We start from the raw sequence: 20735 nt of genomic DNA, 5'->3' as shown, positions 1-20735 counted from the left end.
CTGAGGAGGGCACCTTTTGGGATGAGCACTGGGTGTTGTATGGAAACCAATTTGACAATAAATTTCATATACTGGAAAAAAAAAGAGTCTCTTATGGTTTGCCTCCCTCTCTTTTTTCTTCCTTCTGCTACGGTCATCTGTTTTTTTAAATTCCACATATGAGTGAAATCATATGGATTTGTCTTTCTCTGACTGACTTATTATACTTAGCATAATATACTCTAGCTCCAACCACATCACGGCAAATGACAAGATTTCATTCTTTTTGATATCTGAGTAATAATCTATTTTGTATATATACCACCTCTTCTTTATCCATTCATCAGTTGATGGACATTTGTGCTCTTTCCATAATTTGGCTATTACTGATAATGCTGCTATAAACATCAGGGTGAATGTGCCCCCTAGAATCTGTATTTTTGTATCCTTTGGGTAAATATCTACTAGTGCATTTGCTGGGTCATGTGGTAGTTCTATTTTTACCTTGTTGAGGAACCTCCATACTGTTTTCCAGAGTGTCTGCACCAGTTTGCATATACCAACATTGTAAGAGTATTCCCCTGTCTCTGCATCCTCATAAACATCTGTTGTTTCCTATGTTATTAATTTTAACCATTGTGACAGGTGTGAGGTGGTATCTCATTGTAGTTTTCATTTCATCTGAACATACACCCAGGAGTATATATGCTCCCTGAGGAGTCATCCTCTCCTCCGACGCAGTAGGGAAGGTCTACACTCCTTAACAAGGTATATATACCTTAGTACCTAGCAATAATATCCTACAAGCACATAAAGTTATATGTCTAAAAACAACCTCATTTCCCACCTACTTCTGCATACCTGTTCTTCTTCCTCCCACACAGATCCCACCCCAATTCAATCACCAAGGTTGGTAGCTTCAAACTCCTAATCTTCCTCTTTTCTCCACCCCTATTACACTGTCCTAGTTGAGCAGTACATTTCTTATCTCTATTATTATAATAAATTATCTAGTCTCTCAGTCTCCAATCCCACCTCTTTCCAATCATTCCTCCTCACTTTTTTTAACTTTTGTATCTGGAGTAAAAAATTAAAATGCACATGGATTCTAAGCAGGTAATATAATTGAATGATGCAGGTCAACTATAGAAAAGAAAACGTCAACTAATACTTGACCCCAGGTTGAAAGATAGTTTGGGAGGACTGTGGCAAATCCAAGAGCACATAGCCCATTTCAATGAGACAGATCTTACTGAGGTACAGCAGATTTGCTGACAGCCATGTTGGAACACGGGCTCAATATTGCAAAGTTACTCTGCTGTGTCAAGAGAAGCCAGAAATTTGGATTTATATGGGTAAACATTCAATTTTTAAGAGCTGACAAATCAAATTTGTAAAACCATACTGCCAATGCTGCGAACTTAACAAAACAAATCCATGGACCAGATAGAACTTACAGGGCTGCCATTTTGCAAACTGCATAAGACTAGTGGTTCTCCAACTTTAGAATACAGAATCATCTACTCAGCTTATAAATGCAGATTCCTGGTCCCACACCAAAGGATTCTCATTCAGTACATCAATGGGGTTCCAGAATCTATGTTTTTAGCAAGCTTTCCTTAATGCCTTGAGGCAAGTGGTCTTAAAACTACTTTTTTTTTTGTAACACATCTGTGTAAAAGGGAATCTAGAGGATTAAAAGGAATGAGATAATAGGAAAATGAAAAACATACCTCTAATATATTAAAATATTTTAAATATTCCAATTTGCAGAGCACCTGGGTGGCTCAGTCGGTTAAGCGTCTGACTTCAGGTCAGGTCATGATCTCACAGTTCGTGGGTTCAAGCCCCATGTCGGGCTCACTGATGACAGCTCAGAGCCTGGATCCTGCTTCAGATTCTGTGTTTCCCTCTCTCTGCCCCTCCCCTGCTCATACTCTGTCTTTCTCTCTCAAAAATAAATAAACATTAAAAAAATAAATATTCTCATTTGCTATCCTAAGGAAATACTCAATTTACTATGCTTGCTTCAACTTTGAACAATAGTGTTCATTCATAACATATTTTCAAGTAGAATATGGAACCAGTGAGACTCATTACAAGATTGCTTTTTTCAATGTACTAGACATCTCCGATCAATAGAATGGCAATTAGCATTAAAACATAAGTATTATAATATAATTAGTATTAAAATATAAGATGGTCTTCTACAACGAGAAATATTTTGTTTACTAAAAATCTACTTTTAAAGTGTTACTTTTTAAATCATAATTTAAGTGATCCAGTCTATATTAAAAGCCAGAAACTGACTATACTATAATCCATGAAATCAAGGTTAAGTCTTCTGTTCCAAATTCTAAATGAATTTTTCAGATGGGAAATATGAGGAGAGGAGGAGGAAGGAGTACCTAATGACTCAGTTTCTAGCTTATTTTAGCCCAAATTATTAAACTCTTCTATCTCTAAATCCCAGCTATTTGTATGGCACTAATCAAATACTGATGTAGACACAAGTCCTAGTCTCCTTATAATACTGTAAATTCCTTGATAACAAGCACCTATATTTCACAACTCTTTATCCTTCAGCACTAAATGGAACATTAGGAAACAGAATTGCACTACAATGTGTATCAAAAAAAGAATTAGTATCTATGGGAAAATGTACTCCATACTGTGAAGCAAAAAGAGAAGGGCCAGTAGCAGAGGGAAGTTCATGACTCAACTTTCTGGCAATAAAGTCAGATGAGATGGTAGTGAAAGTGGGAGAAAGATTCAAGAAGTAAACTGTTTCCAGCACCATATTTCTGGAGGTCACTGAGAAAGAAACAAAACAGAAAGAAACAAAACAGAGACTACTCCTACTTGTGACTGGGCCACCAAGTCCCAAGGCAACATCTGTCATAAAGGAAGGAAAAAGGCCAGGCAATATTTTTAACCTACTTTAACCTACCAGGGGAGCCCCCTGCCCAAGGGTCTTTCATGTGGTCATTTATTTATAACTCAGAGATCCTGTCCTCTGCTTTAGTAGTAATACTCTTCGTGTTTCAAGAGCTCTAAAGGAATTTTGCAAGAATCACAAATCTCTCATGAGAAAGCTGTCTAGCAAAGGATGATTCATGTCCTAAAAACCTATTTCTTTTTAGAATAATTTTGTAATCCAACAAGGAGCTTGAAAATGTTCCCAACCTATACGTTGCAAAACAATATCCCATTTCTATAGCTACAAACCATTGTACAAAAACAAATGATCATTCTCTTTCAGTAAAACACATAATAGGTAATATCTCCAAATTCAAAAAAGATAAAATAACCACAAAACATTCTATTTTAGCCTAAGTATCTTTGCCCTCAACTAAACTAAAATGATGAATAATATTTAGAGACCAGCCAGAAAGGGAGTCTACTTTTACTTTTAAGGAGCAGCTAAATCTAAAACTCCATATGTTTCTTTAAAGTTTTATGGGCAAATCAACACAATCATTAATAATAGCAATAGGGGCACCCGAGATGGCTCAGTTAGTTAAGCTTTGGACTCTTGAATTAGGCTCAGGTCATGATCTCATGGTTCCTGGGATAGAGCCCTGTGTCAGGCACTGTGCTGACAGTTGGGAGTCTGCTTGGGATTCTCACTCTCCCTCTCTCTCTGTGCCCCTCCCCAACTCGTGCATGAGAAGACTCCCTCTCCCTCAAAAATAAATAAAAATTTTAAAAAATAATAACAATGATAATAGATATTATTTCATTCATGTTACAAATCAGGTTTTGTGTAAGAATGCAGATTTGAAAACAAACTAACACATACTTGGGTACCACAGATAGATGAAATCTTTTGTATATGGACAAATTTTCATTTCTTTGGCTATGGTCTCAATTTCATTTGGACCCCTATAGCAATAAAAACTTAAAAATTTGTGTAATAAAACTAAGTTGATTGTGTATTTTAACACAAAGCTCATTTTTTACAGTTAATTATCCTAAGTAGGGGCTTACGTTCAAATCATAGCCTTAAAAGTACTTTGCCATAGTTATGAGCAATGTGACTTTGCTTTGACACAGGAAATTAATTTGTAAAAATGGTGATAAACAACCAAATCATGACAATACTTCAGTGAGGATCATTTTACCTAGTTTTGTATATCATAAATCTTGCAGCTTCTCTTGGAATATTTTGGGGACTATAATTCAGCCTAGACAAAACACATTCAGTTTGACAGCAGCAGTCTTGTATGCTAAGCTACCTGATCTTTAGAGCAGTATCTATTTGTTAAAAAAAAAAAAGACAAAAATTTTACACTTAGAGGGAAAAATCTACAGAAGAGTAGTTTGGGAGCAAGGGTCAATTAAGTTACTACAAAACCGTAAGCTATCAAAGTACACACTATTCACAGTACATGCTTAATTTCACATATTCAAAGCTGCAAATGATAGCATACCAAAAGGTATCAGAATCAATAGATGCCTTTGTATTTAAACTACCAACAGGCCAATTATCATAGAGTTTGGACAAAAGATTTTAGACTTCATGATATTTCTAATTACAAAAAGTCTCAAGTAAGGTCTGTCAAGTGGCATTCCCCAACTCAGATACTCTACCTGGGTTACAGAATGAAGTGCAAACTGTTTATGGAAGCATTCAGTGCTCACCACAATGGAGCTGCAATCTCCCTCCAGACTGACCTCCACCACTCACTATGTACAACTGGGCCTGCTAGGCTAACTTTTAATTTCTCAAACTTGCTATAACTTCCTAGTCCTCTTGCAGTGTACAAAATGCCCCCTCTCCACTCTCTATCACTATTTAAGAAAAATTTCCCTGCACTTTAAGACTACCTTCTACTGTCAATCTTTCCATGAAGCCCTAATGCTCCCAGCACTTTTTACCTCTACAGTAGCATTTAATCACATTCCACCTTGCACCATGGGTTTGTACACATAAGACACCTGTGTTCCCAGTGGGTAGGGACTATTTATTTTAGTACCTCAATAATGCTTAGCATGATACTGGAGTCACTTTCTCCAAATGCTTATTGAATTAAATATGAACAAGAATTTCAGAGGTAGAACCTTCCAACTGACTAGCTTGCCCAAATCCTCAATAGTAAAACTAACCATATATAGCTCTAAATTAGACTATTTGTGGGCAACTCCTAGACAACTTCTCAAACTCTATTATTTAACTTAATCCAACAATGATGAAATGTGTTAAGATGCATTTATTAGACTCTTAATAAGGTTTGTGATAGGAAAAGTAAAATGTAAAAATATAAAATATGAAGCATATTTCAATAAAGTAGGAAAACATTATAGTTCATTTCTAAGTTTTTTTTTTTAATTTTTTTTTTAATGTTTATTTATTTTTGAGACAGAGAGAGACACAGCATGAACGGGGGAGGGGCAGAGAGAGAGGGAAACACAGAATCGGAAGCAGGCTCTGAGCCATCAGCCCAGAGCCCGACGCGGGGCTCGAACTCGTGGACCACGAGATCGTGACCTGAGCCGAAGTCGGACGCTTAACCGACTGAGCCACCCAGGCGCCCCTCTAAGTTTTAAATATAGTCTATTACTTCTAAGAAGAAGGTAGCATGCTAGCATACAACAGCATGTATTGTGGAATCAGAATCAGTTAACAGACTCATTTCCTTTATTTGTAAAATGTAGAAAATAACTACACTTACTATATATGTTTATGATAAAAATTAAGTAAGCTGGTGATGTAAAGCTCCCACAATAATGCCTAAAACAATGTAGGTTCTTAGTATTAATTCCCTTTCTCCACTTCACTTTTTAGTTGGTGAAAAATGCTTCATATTATCATCCATATTGAGTTACAACGCAAGTTCAGTCATAGCCTTCCCTCCAAGATCTTAACACTTACAAAATCAATGACACTTAAAGAAAACCTTCCTTTCCATAACTTTAAATTTATATAAATGATGTTCTTTTTACTGGGAATGTCTTCATTTAACCTTACCAAACTATATTTCATTCTCCAAGACCCAGATCAAATGTGGCCTCTGTGAAATCTCTCCTCTCCCTACCAGCAACTGTATACAGCATTCCCAAAGAACACTCTTCTCACACCTATTGATTATAGAACTTACTACTTTAGACATGAATGCCCATCTTTTCTCACTAGGCCATGGGCTCCTCTACCTATGCAGAGTTGTTTTTATACCCGCAGCAGGATGCCTCATACATATTGAGGATGTGATATGTGTAGAGTGATACTCTGTAACACACATTTATAATAAGCACAACTGTGAAAATGGCTATGCATGCTGCAGAATGAACTGGCTCTCTATAGGAAACTGGAGGTTGAAGGGGAATGAGTTGACCATGTCACTTTCCATCAGACAATAAAAATTTTAGGAAGTTACATGAAGAAATGGAAGGAAAGTACTTAGAATCCTCTGAGAAGAAAAGAAAAGGATAAGAGGTTATTTCAGGTAGAAGCAACAATTTAGGAAATAGCTTCACTTATATAAAGGGGAAAATAAAAAATAGAAGATAAGACAAAATTAGGTAGCTTAACAGTAACCCTAAATATAAAAATAAACTTGGTCCTGATAAATTGGAAAAGAAGTAGTCATTTACTTTCAATAGTCAAATAGGGAAGTTTAACCTTGATTAAACTGGACCAGAAATCATAAAGGTCAGTGACTAATATTACAGTAATACAGTCTGTTGATAAGGGAAGAGCTTAGCTTGAATAAGTAGACTTGATAAACACCATGTGTATGAGTATCTGTGTATCAAGTTAATTAATTTATTTATTTTGAGAGAGAGCAAGTAGGTGGAGGGGCAGAGAGAGAGAGAGAGAGAGGGAGAGAGAGAGAGAATCTCAAGCAGGCTCCATGCTGACAGCAGACGTCCCGAGGTGGGGCTCGAACCCACTAACCATAAGATCATGACCTGAGCTGAAAGTCGGACACTTAACTGACTGAGCCACCCAGGCGCCCTCAAGTTAATTTTTAATCTCCCTGCAAAGAGATTAAAACAACCATTAAGTATTCCAGGTTTCACATGGTTCTCAGAGAAATGAATCAAAACATTTATGCCATTTTTTTAGAACTGCTTCATAATCAGGAAATGTCTTTCAGCAAACAATAACACAGTATCAAGCTTTGATGTCAGAATAGCTCAAAAGTTTTGGCATCAACTGCATTCAGGTAGTATCTGAAGAGGCATGTACATGATTGCCTACAATTGTATATAGAGAAGAGCAGATAATGAGAAAATTTTTTAGGTGAAAGATAAGGGAAGGCATTACTTCCCTTACAGTCAACAAATCCAGAGGCCAGAGAAAATTGCACCGTGGAATCTAAAATCCATATAGACAATGAGTTAAAAATGACCAGCACCAAAAGTTGTTTAGGTATCAAGGAATCAGCAGATGGAAAAATTTCCTTTTAAACTCATTAGGAGGAGAGTGAATATTTTTCCCAGAGGTCAGAAATAAGTGATAAGAGATATAGTTTGCAACTGCAAAGTTGTAAACACTCCAGTCCAGCAGATTTTCAGTAGTGGAAAGGAAGGAAATGAAAATAAAATTGGTGGCAGTCAGTGAGACAAACAATGCTTCCTTGAAGACAGGGATGATCTGGCCCCGTCTCAATATAGAGGAAATGACAGAATGGCAGAATAAATGAGTGGCTAAGGAGCCACAGGAATTTTTTAAACTAAATAAACAAAAACGCATAGACTCTAAAGCAAGGTTTCTCAACTTTGGCACTACTGACATTTTGGGCAGGATAATTCTTTGTCACGGGGGGGGGGGGGGGTGCGGGGGAGGGTCTGTCTTACATACTGTATGTTCAGCAAAATTCCTGGCCTCTACTCACTAGTTATCAGTAGCACCCTTCTCCATTTGTGACAACAAAAAGGTCTCCAGACACAACCATATGTCCCCTGGGAGATAAAACTGTGCCCCCTGAGAACCACTAGTGTAAAGAAAAAGAACATACTTTTGAGGACAAGAATGTGATATCCTTCCTTATATATTTATCTAAAACATAAGGCTCTTTATTTAGAGCTTTAGATGAGGTCAGAAACAAAAGAAGGACATCAACTACCAAGACCATATTTGTAGGAAATCCAAACTTGTAAGAATAGATAAGAAGAATATTTGGAAAACAGAAATAAAAAAAATACTTAGTTGGCTCAATTACCAGCTTTCCTAGTTATGTTTATAATCATTATATGAGCTCAAGATGTCCTTTATCTCCTGGTTTCCTACTTATTGTACATAGTTCTATGAAAAGAGCCAACATAGAAATTTTAACCATTAAGGATAGTCATCATAAGTATGAAATAGCTCGATTTCCAGGCATATACTGGTATAATCATGATGTTTTATTCATCACATTTTTTAAATTAAAAACTCTTTTACTCTTGGGAGGATGATGATTAAGACTGAAGGGCTAGATAGGGGGCGCCTGGGTGGCGCAGTCGGTTAAGCGTCCGACTTCAGCCAGGTCACGATCTCGCAGTCCGTGAGTTCGAGCCCCGCGTCAGTCAGGCTCTGGGCTGATGGCTCAGAGCCTGGAGCCTGTTTCCGATTCTGTGTCTCCCTCTCTCTCTGCCCCTCGCCCGTTCATGCTCTGTCTCTCTCTGTCCCAAAAAATAAAATAAACGTTGAAAAAAAAATTTTTTTTAAAAAGACTGAAGGGCTAGAACTCAAATCACATTATGCACTTCCATGTTATTTGGCACAGAAGCCCATAGTTTAGGACTCTATTACTCGTCACACGTGAATGCAAAAATAGTTTATCACAACACTTTCAGCAGCTTAATTAAAAAAGACAGCACTTGGCTGAATATGCCACACTTTTATAGCAGCCAATCTTTAGGCAAAGCAGACATGAGAAGCATCAGGAGAAGGTAGGTGGTTCTTGGCACTCCCCCAGACAAGAAACAATGCATATCGTGTACTTGTGTAATCATACGAGAGGGCATTAGTTTTTCCAAAGCAGTTTTACTTCAAACAAAATTTCACAAACAGAAAGGGAATAGGGAGAGGAGGAGAGATAGAAACTAAAAGATGAAGCAGACTGTTTGGCTTGCAGTGTAACCTGTTCAGAAGATACTCTCTTAACAGCCAACATACAAAAACAAGAGAATCATATGCAATATGCAATAGTTGTAAAGTACCGTAGGCCTTGTGTTGACCATGAAATTATTTAAGAGGGCAGACTGATAATTTTAAAAATCATATTCATGTATCCTTAAAATCCACAGCCATATCACTTTCATCCTCATGGCTCTTTTCTACCAAGTGGTCACATATCTGACACACTACTTCATGGCAGTGATTCAAAGAATTTTAACTACTGATTATCAGTGGCACTAAAAATGGCCTTTGAACTTGCTCCTCTAAATTTTACATAAGCATAGTGCAAATCTAGGCCAGGTCCAACCATCACCAGTCTAGAGAACTACTAGGTCTTCCGGTGAAATTAGAGCTAATCTGAAATTTAGGGTCTTAGGCAGTACAGAAAATAACAGCTAAAAATAAGGATTTTATAGTCACACTAGTCTTGAATTCCAAATTCACTAATGTATATCATCAGGCAAGTTACTTATCCTTTTCTGAACTCTTCTCCTCACCTACAAAATAACTGATGTGAGGACCAAATGCGTCACTATTGATAGAGGAGGATACCCACCATCAATCCTAGAGCATCTCTGTGCATTCTTGCTGGGTATGCCAAGACTAGAAGGCCCTGACCACACCTTAGCCAGGCCATTTCTGAGGGCTGTTTTTAAAGCAAGGGACCCTGATCATGAGGTAATAATACCAGCCCCTCCACAAAGAGCAGGCTTGCTTTTGCTTACCCTAAAAAGTGGTAAATCCTCCAAGGTCAGTATTCCTCTCCTGTAGCACAACTGACTCCCTGTGCAGGGATCCATCCTAGTCTATCGTGTGGGAATAGGACCATAGTGAACCAGCATGTCATGCTGATATTGTGGCTACTGCTTTGCAATGAATAATAAACCATCTTTTGTTGCTGACCCAGGAGTGTTGAGTCTTTTGCAATCATTCATGAAATAGCAACAGGGGTATAAGTAGGATAACATCCCAGACCTTTAATAGTTCTTGACAAACATATGCAAGGCATTTAGAACACCAACTGGCACATATGATATTATTCATTATTGAGAAATACCTCTGGGAAAGCTTGAGTACTATATTTGGTCAGTGAACCAAGGGAACCACGCTAAGGATTAGGATGACCTAAAGCAGAGCCCACGTTCTCTAGGGCCCCACACACGGTTAAAACAATGTTGATGTGACCTTTACTGAACTGGGCTAGCTCAGACCCCAGAAGTAGGAAAATAAAATTAACTGGCATTTTCACCCATTAGCATTCACTCTTAATCTGTCATCTTTCATGATTGCTGACTTTTCATCTAACTAAAACCCACATGTCATGTATTTATGTTAGGGAAGATTCATTGCAGCTGTCAATAACCTTTGACTACCTGTGCATCAGAGCTGAATGGAACCTTGAAGATGGTTTATTTCAACTCCCTTATTTTAAAGGATAAACTGACACCCAGAGAGAAGATAAATAAATGACTTGTCCAGAGTTAGACTTCAAAAAGTTGTCAGCTTACTTTCTATATAACCTGCTTAAATTGCCAGAAATTAACTCTTGGGGAAAAAAGACTTAAGAGGATCAGTTAGATATCCTATTTAGCTTATTTCAATTCTGTATAGCATATGAAATACTCTTAGATTCTGTAAAAGGTGGAGTCTTAAAAATACAAAGTGGTGGTACTAAGATAAAAATGCAATTTCCACTAGTTTATGGCAACATGATTGATGATGGGTGCGAATGGTAAATGCTTTTGTTATTTTTTAATTTTTATTTAAGTAATCTTTACACCCAACATAGGGCTCAAACTCACAACCCTGAGATCAAGAGTCACATGCTCCTCGGACTGAGCCAGCCAGACACCCCTGTGGTGGAAAATGCTTTTAAATAAATCTCTGTCACATTCAGTAAGTGATTTTATATCCAATGGCCATCTTTCTGCATGTTATTTCTGTGGCCAGGCAATAGGATATACCACGAATAATATTCACAGAAACCACTAATAACACCAAGAAATAAGATTATCTTCAGAGTTAGAAACATGCAAGTGTTAATAGATTATTTAAAGGGATGGGATTAAAAGCAGGGATATGTAATATAACATATCTTGATCTACAATCCCCTACAGAGCTTGTAGGAAGAGTGTATTAAACTGGGCCCAGAGCCCTGCACAATTCCTACTTTAAAGTATAACTAATGCTGCAATTCCATTATATAGAGACATGGCCACTTAAAATTTAGTATTTGGTCTCAAAGCTACTCAACTTATATAAAAATGGAAGATTTGGATCTCACAGAAATTCACAACACCATCTGGATTAAGTAAATATAAGATACACAGAAGAAGCCTCAGATTTCTGAGATAAGACAACATGGGTTAGTCCTGCTTTAGTAAAACAAATACATGAAAAACCAAACTGCCAGCATGGAGAAAATCCAGGCCATTTTTTTTCTTTGTACTGTGAAATTATTCTTTCCTTTAATAGCTTGTTTAAACACCATTAGCTATTCAACCAAAGGGGAGGAAAAATGTAAGCTAATGCACTGCCAGTGAAAAACAAGCTGTGAGGTCAGCCTAAGAAAAGATTATTTCTACTCTCAAATGTTTTATGTACACACTGACTCTTCTGGAAAGCATTGATTTTGTAATGTGAGGTACTAGACTGCAGACCATATTAGAGGAAATGTTTCTGCCAAATTTATTTTAACCCATCTTAACTTTCTATAGGTAACATAAATGAAAATAAATCGATGTTATGACACACAAACCTCAGAAAAATGCAGTCTTAGCCATACAATCTGTAACCATGTGAAGCACTGTGGAACAATAATATCAAAAAATCACTGGGAAGAATGTAGAAAGGGAGGAGCCTGAAGTTAGAGGAAGTAATCAACATATTGAACCTGTAGGCTAGGTTCTCAAGAACACAGCCCTCTACAGTTGAGGACTGCAATCATTCAAAAGCAAATGTATTCAGGTTTAGGACAATATATTACATAGCCATACACCTTATATTCTTTTTTTCAGAATCAATGACAAACAGAAAATACCTACTCCAAGTAAGATATTACACTAAGTCCTGTGCCTTGCTGAATTTCCTATCATGTATAAGAATAAAATCCACAAAGTAGAGATATAAGGAATAAAGTAAATCTAGTTTAAATGCAGTACCTGGCCCATATAGCACCTTTGTGTGAACTATAAAAAGTTCCCCCAGAAGATACAGTCTTGCGATTGAGCACATGATTTGGTAAGTGATATGACCTCTGTGGTCTCACATCCTTGAGCAAAGCCCAGCCATACTTAGTGGCCCAGGTCTCTATTATGCATACAACTTCAAAATGTAAGAGTACAGTCTAGAGTACAAGGTCTTTCTTCCTACATATAGAATCTTCCTAAACAGCTTCAGCTAGCATAATATGCTATTAAGCATTTAGAGTTTTATCAGTGATGGATTTCAAAGCACATAAAACGATACCTCCACAGCTTTCTCTCCCCTCAGCAAAACAAAAGGAGTAAATGCCACAACAATTATGGAGCCCCAACAATGATCATTTATCTCCTGTTTTGAGGAAAATTACCACCTGATTGGGTCAATAAATACCCTAGAAGTTGCAGAGTGGAAATGGATTAGAGTTTAAATCTACTTGAATCCACAAAGTTCAAGAAATGATATGCCTAATGCCTCCCAGTACAATAACAGCACTAAATTGCTGTCTGGGAAGTAGTGTTTACACAATTTCTTTAGTAAATCTGTGTGACATCTAGGATTTTTGCCCAAGTTGATTTCTCATACTTACCCACTCCACCCATCCCCAACTCCATCACCTCATTAGTGTAGCCTGGTTTTCAATTTTAACCTCACAAATATAAATAACAAAACTTAATAGTTAGAGTTCTTTGTAAACGTTTGTTCACCCAATTATCCATATTCAGCAACCTAAAGTATAATACAGCAGCTAAAAACCAAAGACACCTCAATTACCAAACTGGCGTTTGTGTTGAAATAAAAACTACATCTAGTAACATATTAGCTGTGTGCATGTATCAAAGAGTTATATGAACACTATCTGCAGAACTCAATAACTCATTTCCTTCTCCCAACTATCTACAACATTTCCCTGGGTAGAAAATACTTACACATAAACCCCACTCCACTTCACGAATTGCAAAATGAAGAATAAGTGATTACCCAACCAGCGAGTGGAGCCAAAAGTCTTCATTTGGTCTCTTTTCTATGGCATATAGTAGCTGTTCTAAGGAGTCTCTCCACACTTGCATAGACAACCTTTCCAGATACTTCTACAGAACTAAAGACAGAAACGAACTTAATTGGAGCTGATACTTTATGATAGCACTTTATGTGGAGTAACTTTAAATGAAATTTTACCATTAACTTTAAGTTGTATTTGTTTAAGGAGCTCAGTTACATGTACGTTAATTAGGCACACATTAGATATCACAACTATTTTTTGAGGCAATTAGAAATATTTGATTATGAATTAAATATTAGATGACACCAAGCAATATGTTAATTTTTAAAGATGCAGCAGTGGCATGTGGTTATGTTTAAAAAAAGTAATTTTTAGAGAAGCACACTGAAGTATGTAGGAGTAAAATGACATATCAAGGATTTGCATTAAAGTACTTTAGCAAGGAAAAAATAAAGGATGGATAAAGCAAATGTTGAAAATCTAGGTAACTGCTAGATTGGGGGTAATAGATATATGGTGATTCACTATACCATCCTATCTACTTTTTAGTATGTTTGGAATTTTTTTATCTTTTATTAAAAAGGTTATATTAACTACCCCATATTACAAATAAAGTAAAAACTTTATCTCTTTTACTTTTAGCTAGGTGAGAGACCAATAAATTAAGGATAGACAAAAATTCGTCATAATTTTGACCAAATCTTTACAAAAGCATGTGGATATCTATCTCAGAATGACAGATTTTTTTAAAGGACTGTACCCAACACATTGTCTCCCTTGGGTGAGCACCAAAATTACCAGGGTATTGAATCAATAGCCTTTGGGGAATAATACATCCCTAATGAAGTGTTGGATTACTACATAGACCTGCCTGAATAGCCACCTAGAAGCTTCTCACATGAAGTAGGCACTGCTATACAGAGCCTTAACAGAAGGAGAGACTGGTAGACAATTTGCTGGTCTGTATTTGGTAGCATACTCTCTTGAAAGCAATACAGAAAAACCTTCATTAAACAAAAGCCTATGTTAAGTGGTGATTAGTAAGAATTTTGTTTGCCATATTGTTTAATGAGAAAGGCATGAATACTCTTTCCCTAGACCTCCTCACATAAAGCAGGCAAGTATCAGAATTCACTTGAGTGTCCGCTCAAGCTATAGCCAGAATAAATCATTCAGACTTAAACAGATTCAACCTGATGAGATAAATAAGTTTTAAATTAATATGAGCTCATTTCTTTCTGTTACTTACATTCATAGCAAATAGCTATGCAAAAATATATTTCGACCATTCTTTACGTGCATCAATTTTGAGCTTCCTTCCTATAAGAAGACAATGAGTGTCAATGAGTGTCTCCTACAAGATACCCACTTAGATATGAAGTATATAATTATTATTTCAAGTCACCTGGCCATGATCTTACTCTCTTCAGTCCTGAGACAAAATAGCATATCAAACACCCCAAATCTGACAGAAGGAACTGGTCTCTTTTGCATGGCAGACTGAATATAGGAATAGGGGAAACCTGGGTCTTCAGAAATAATCCATATGGTGCTAGTGATAACCAGTAACATTTAACCAAATGTGCTAATGCATATAAATTAGCATATATTGTGTGTGTACAATTTTCAGTGCATACCATTATTTAAAGTGTTCTGTGGGGCCAAACTGGCAAAGAGTATGATTTCACTTCAATGACATGCTGCTATTGCCAGAGTTCTTGGTACTTGTAGTGAACTCTAGGTGGATTATAATTATAATTGTTCAAAAAAGGAACAAAAAGAGAGATGAATAATGTTTCACTTTCAGAGACCCTGAAGCATAATAACTCTGTGCTATAGGTACCTTTACAATAGAAGTGATAGATTTTAAACTTATCTCTAGGTCAGTCCCCTTAACGTATCAGTTGACTCAGTTTTCTTATTTGTATAACAGCAGTAAGCTTCCTGGCAAGGCAGAATACCAAAGATATCTAATAAACGTTTTTTAACACAAATTTTAAATGTGTCAAATTGACGAACTGAAAAAAAAATGGTAGTCTGGTGCTTAAAAAATACTATAGTGAAAAAAATGTTAAACTTACATCTTCTATTCATTAAACAGAAAGAATTATTAGTAGAAGGACAGAATATACAATTCTCCAAGTGGACAAATGGAATTAGGGAGAGAAGAGGAATCAATCAACATATAACCATACAATGGTGTATACAATAATGTTAGAGCTATCAAATTACAAAAAAGTCATTAAGCCATTCAACCACAATCACATTTGATTCAGGTAATATATGGGGTTAATAGTAATGCTCTATATTTGTACAGCAATATGGAATTTTCTAAATGCTATCTCATTCATTACTATGTTTTATCTAAAGCACATTGTAAAGCCAATCAGGCAAACATTATCTCCAACTGGCAGATGTTAATGAAGGGGCTTAAACTTCTGCTGTTAAACTGCTCATCAGAGATCACAAGCAAATAAAATACAGAATGAACACTGGAACCCAGTGTCCTCCATTCAGTATTCTTTTGCCAATAATCTGAAGTCTCCTACTAATAACAATATTTCTTGGGTCATGAGTTTTAATACCTTTATTCGGCATTGAAGTTCAGGCTGGGTCATCACAAGAATCCAACCAAGGGGATAAGGAGTTCTCCCAGACAAGAAGTTTCTTGAATTTCAAAACAAAGGACACAGAGGAATGTACAGATAGGTTCATTTGATGGAGTATTTTTTAAAAGCCTATTTTCAACAATTTTACATTTTCAAAATGTCTAGCCTATGGGGAAAGAATTCCGAGCTAATAATCATTTACTGAGTAGCTTTGCAACCAAGCACTGGCTTACAAGTTTTAAAGAATAGGCATAAAGTGGGACCACTGCCCAGAAGCACTTTAAAATCTCTGTAGATACAAGATCAGCATGTAACATTCAGACTCACAATAGTTATGAGTTGAGAATAAGGAAGAACCTTTGGTAAGCTGAGGTAATCAGTGAAACTTTAATGAAATAATGATGGAATTTTGAGACCCAAGCTGGACGGTAACAAGCAGGTGAGATTTATAAAGGAGAAACAAGGTGGCTATTCCAAATTTGGTGAAGATGTTCAGGGTGGGTGGCAAGACAGTGAGGCAATGGAGTGGCAGGAGGAATCTGAGGGGCAGAGAAATATGCCTAGTAAATAGATGAGATAGTAAATGGAAGAGTAAATGAGCTGCAACTGGAATCCAGGTCTCTAAACATCAAACTCTTTGTGCCACTCAGTCCTCCAAACTGGTCTTCTTGCCTCCATACTGGCACCCCTCTCCAAGAAATTCTCCACTGTATTAAGTTTCTTTAATTTTTTTTTAATGTTTGTTTATTTTTGAGAGAGAGACACACACAGAGGATGAGCAGGGGAGGGGCAGAGAGAGACCGAATCCAAATCGGACTCCAGGCTCTGAGCTGTCAGCACAGAGTCCAACATGGGGCTCGAACCCGGGAGCCTTGAGATCATGACGTGAGCCAAAGTTGGATGCTTAACTGACTGAGCCAACCAGGCACCCCTTAAGTTTCTTTTTAAAACACAATTCTTATTAGGCCAGTCTCCTGCTTAAATCTCTTAAATGGACTGCTATGGCTTGCAGAAAGAATCTGAAACTCTAAGACAACATACAAATATCCATCATGATCTGGACTCTCTCTTTTCTACCAGGTCTACCATATGTACCCTTTGTTTCAGCCATTAACATCTACCCACAGTTCCTTTATTAGGCATATTACCATATCTCTCTACTTTGTATATGTTGTTTTCAACCTAAAATTGCCCTTCTCTCCCCTTCTTCAATTAATGCCTTATTCTTCAAGCCTTGGTGCAAATGTCACCTACTCTAGTAAGTCTTTCCTTGTAACAATCATCCAATTAGATTGAGATACCTCTCCACATTTTTATATCACCCTCCTATGCATATTCCTAGGATTCGTTACACACAGCTCTTTAATCATTAACTTCCCTGTCTCTCTCACTAGACTATGAGCATTTCTGTATCACCAACCATCAGAATAATGCCTAGGATGGAATAGGTGCTCAGTAAATGTTGCATAAATGAACCTGTTGTGCTCAACTTTATCAATTAAAAGCAAACCATGATTTATCTAATTAAAAAACAACCAAATATTCAGGAAGTTATATAATAGCCAGAAAATTAACTTCTATCAAGTCCCTAATTTGACTCCACTGCCGAAAGAACCAAAGGCTTCAGGAATAATACAGAAACACGAAGTCTGAGGCACCTGGGTGGCTCAGTAAATTGAACATCAGACTCTTAACTTCAGCTCAGGGTCATGGGATCGAGCCCTGTGTCAGGTTCTATACTGAGTGTGGAGGCTGCTTAAGACTCTGTTTCCCTCTGTCCCTCTAAAAAAACAAAAAACAAAAAAACCACATTCACACAAAGTCAAAATGCAAAAACATCTAATAATGTTAAGCCACTCTACACCGTGGAATGTGTGTGAGGGATGTTAGTTCTACTTTAACAATAGCCTCTTTTAATGGTCAAGTCATTGCCTTACATATGTGGGATTCAAGATGCAGCTCCTTCATAATACTTTTGGAGCTCTAGTAGATTTGACAAAATACATTCCATGATTGACACCAAATTACTAATTAATCTAAGATTCATGCTGCTTGATGACATGCTACAATCTGGGCCTAACCAAACAGTTACATAAAATACAAAGCTCTAATACTAATAGTACTAATGCATTATTCAAAATGTGAGAAATTCAAGAGAAGATTGCCTCCAGTAAAAAGAATCAAGATAAAAGGGTCACTGTGAGGATTTAAAGATAGAGAAAACTGAAGTTCTGTTACATTTTTTATTAATCTTTTTTATTTTTTTATGTTTATTCATTTTTGAGAGAAAGAGAATGAGCAGGGGAGGGGCAGAGAGAGAGAGAGGGAGACACAGAATCTGAAGCAGGCTCCAGGCACTGAGCTGTCAGCACAGAGCCTGGGGTGGGGGTGCAGTGGCTCCAACTCAAGAACTGTGAGATCATGACCTGAGCTGAAGTCAGAGGCCCAACCCACTAAGCGAACCAGGTGCCCCACATTCTTATTTAATCTTAAACAAAGGTCATTAAAGTCCTGAAATGTCACTTTGAAAAAATTGTAATACCCAGCAAAAGTATGAGATATAAATTAAAGTAGCTCCTCTCTATAGAAAACATACCTTCCTTCCCCAGTTTTCCGGAACAATAAGGAACTCAATGAAAACAAGTGAATCACAAGCCTTATACTTCAGTGAATCCAATATACTATAACTATTGTTACTTTTTCTATATAATGAAAACTTTCATCGTAGCTAATACTATATAGACATGTTTTTAACTTCTTTTTACTCTCAGATGAATTATCTTCAATATCAATCAGTTGTGTGATCAGCACTATTCCCCGTCTTCCTTCATCACTGACCTCCTCCTCTCCCTAGTAACTTGGATTGGAATCAACTGGCATTTCCTTTACCCTCTCTCTTTGGTAACCCAATAGTGCTTATTCTTCTATAGGTGACAGGTACCTTTGAGAAACTGATAAAAACTATGAGGCCCAGAAAAATGAACGTACCTACATATACTCAAATTTTTCATACAATTTCAGGAGTTTAAGAACCCCTATCCACCACAATCATCTACATGAAGAATTTCTATTACATATAGCTCTCTTTCATAATATCACACCACAACTACTTTACCCACATACAATTAAGAACTACTACAAGGGTGCCTGGGTGGCTCAGTTGGTTGAGCATCGGACTTCAGCTCAAGTCATATCTTCTAGTTGATGAGTTCAAGCCCCGTGTCTGGCTCTGTGCTGACAGCTCAGAGCCTGGAGCCTGCTTCAGATTCTGTGTCTCCCTCTCTCTCTCTGCCCCTCCCCTGCTCATGCTCTGTCTCTCTCTGTCTCAAAAATAAATATAACCATTAAAAAATTTTTAAAAAAGAACTACTACAGTGATTAATAACACAATACTCAAAATAGTAAAATGTAGTCTAGGTAAAGCTTTTAGCTTACTAGCAATATTTTAAGAAGCCCAGAAGAACTCCATCCTAAAAGGCCTTAGAAGAAAGTGTTGAGCACTTCAATAAGACAGCTCAAAATAAGGAGTAAGGCATTTATTTTTTAAAAAAGTATTCCAAGTCTTGTTTGATCAACTTGCTTGCTTTAAAATGTGCTGAAATGTCCTTCTAAATTTGTTTTTATTAACTCTGATACATCTGCTTGTAAAATCATGTAAGGCTCAAAAGTTATGTTTGAGCAAAAGAGCAAGTTCTGATTGATATTAACAAACTCCTGCATTCAAATACTTGTTCTACTATGTCAAGCTATGTTCAACACCGAACAGTGTTAGCTAAAAACTGAAAGTGATACCATCTCATAACGATCTAGTTACCTTGTCAAAGCAAGTAAAACATAAAAGATGAAACAGGACAAATGACCAAAGGGAAGGGAAGAATATAATCACGGTGTTATAACTAACAGAGATAAGTGCTTTCTTGAAAGCATTATTTCCTACAAGTAGAAAGTTCTTGTTGGATGTACCAAACTACTCGTGGACACGGAGTTCACTTTTATTTTTGCTTAAACTTTTAATCACTGTTTAAATCACAGTTTTGTACTGGGTCCAGGGGGAAAAAAGGAAACATGATCACTCTTTTACAACAAACTGATAAATATCAAAATCATATCAGAATTTTTAAGTGTATTAAACTTTAGTGATACACTCACAAAACTTTTCTAAGTTTCATGATGGTAGGGGGCACCTATTAAACCCATTAACCTTCAGCCAGCATAGACAATTCACAAAGGGCAATTTCTACTTTTGTAAATACTGGGTTAACAGAACATATCAAGTAAGCAAGTTCTCAATTTGCCTCAAGTTAGGGTAGAAGTGATGAAACTTTAAACTGGTTATTTTATTCTACCCCATCAGGTCCCTTCCCATATAATGGAAAGCTGCATATTTCCCGAAATAACACCCTGACCATTGTTTTCCAATATGAACAATACAGAATCGAAAGGAAAATAGGAGGCAAAAGAGAAGTGCAACAGGTACACACATACCAAATGATCTGATGCCATAAGAAAAGGGTTTAGTAATGTCACTGTCTCCTCACCTATTAAAAACAAGTTAAAACTGAAAACTAGATGTGCAACATGTGCTTGTACTTCAAATCTGGACTAAGAACCTTCAAACAGAAGGAATACTTGCTGAATTTGTACAGGAAAATCATTTCCCCTCATGCCACCCAAATTAGAAAGTTTATTGATAAATGTCTGCATAATACTTGCCACGGTTGGGAAAAATTGACGTTAGCCAATATATTTTGTTAATGTTACCAGTTTTTAAGTTTCCCTATTAAATCATTTTCATATATATATATGTATATATACATATATATATATATATATA

At 36.8% G+C, this 20735-nt stretch overlaps 1 protein-coding gene across 4 annotated transcripts in view; it reads right to left on the bottom strand.

Moving 5' to 3' along the window:
• DIAPH2 (diaphanous related formin 2) overlaps window positions 1-20735 on the bottom strand; it is a 1008663-nt gene that overhangs the window by 986673 nt on the left and 1255 nt on the right. The window lies entirely within an intron of this gene.

The sequence above is a fragment of the Felis catus genome, chromosome X (genome assembly GCF_018350175.1).
Source record: "Felis catus isolate Fca126 chromosome X, F.catus_Fca126_mat1.0, whole genome shotgun sequence".
Lineage (NCBI taxonomy): Eukaryota > Metazoa > Chordata > Mammalia > Carnivora > Felidae > Felis > Felis catus.
Note: the sequence above shows the minus strand (reverse complement) of the source record. Positions and strands in the feature narration are given on the sequence as shown.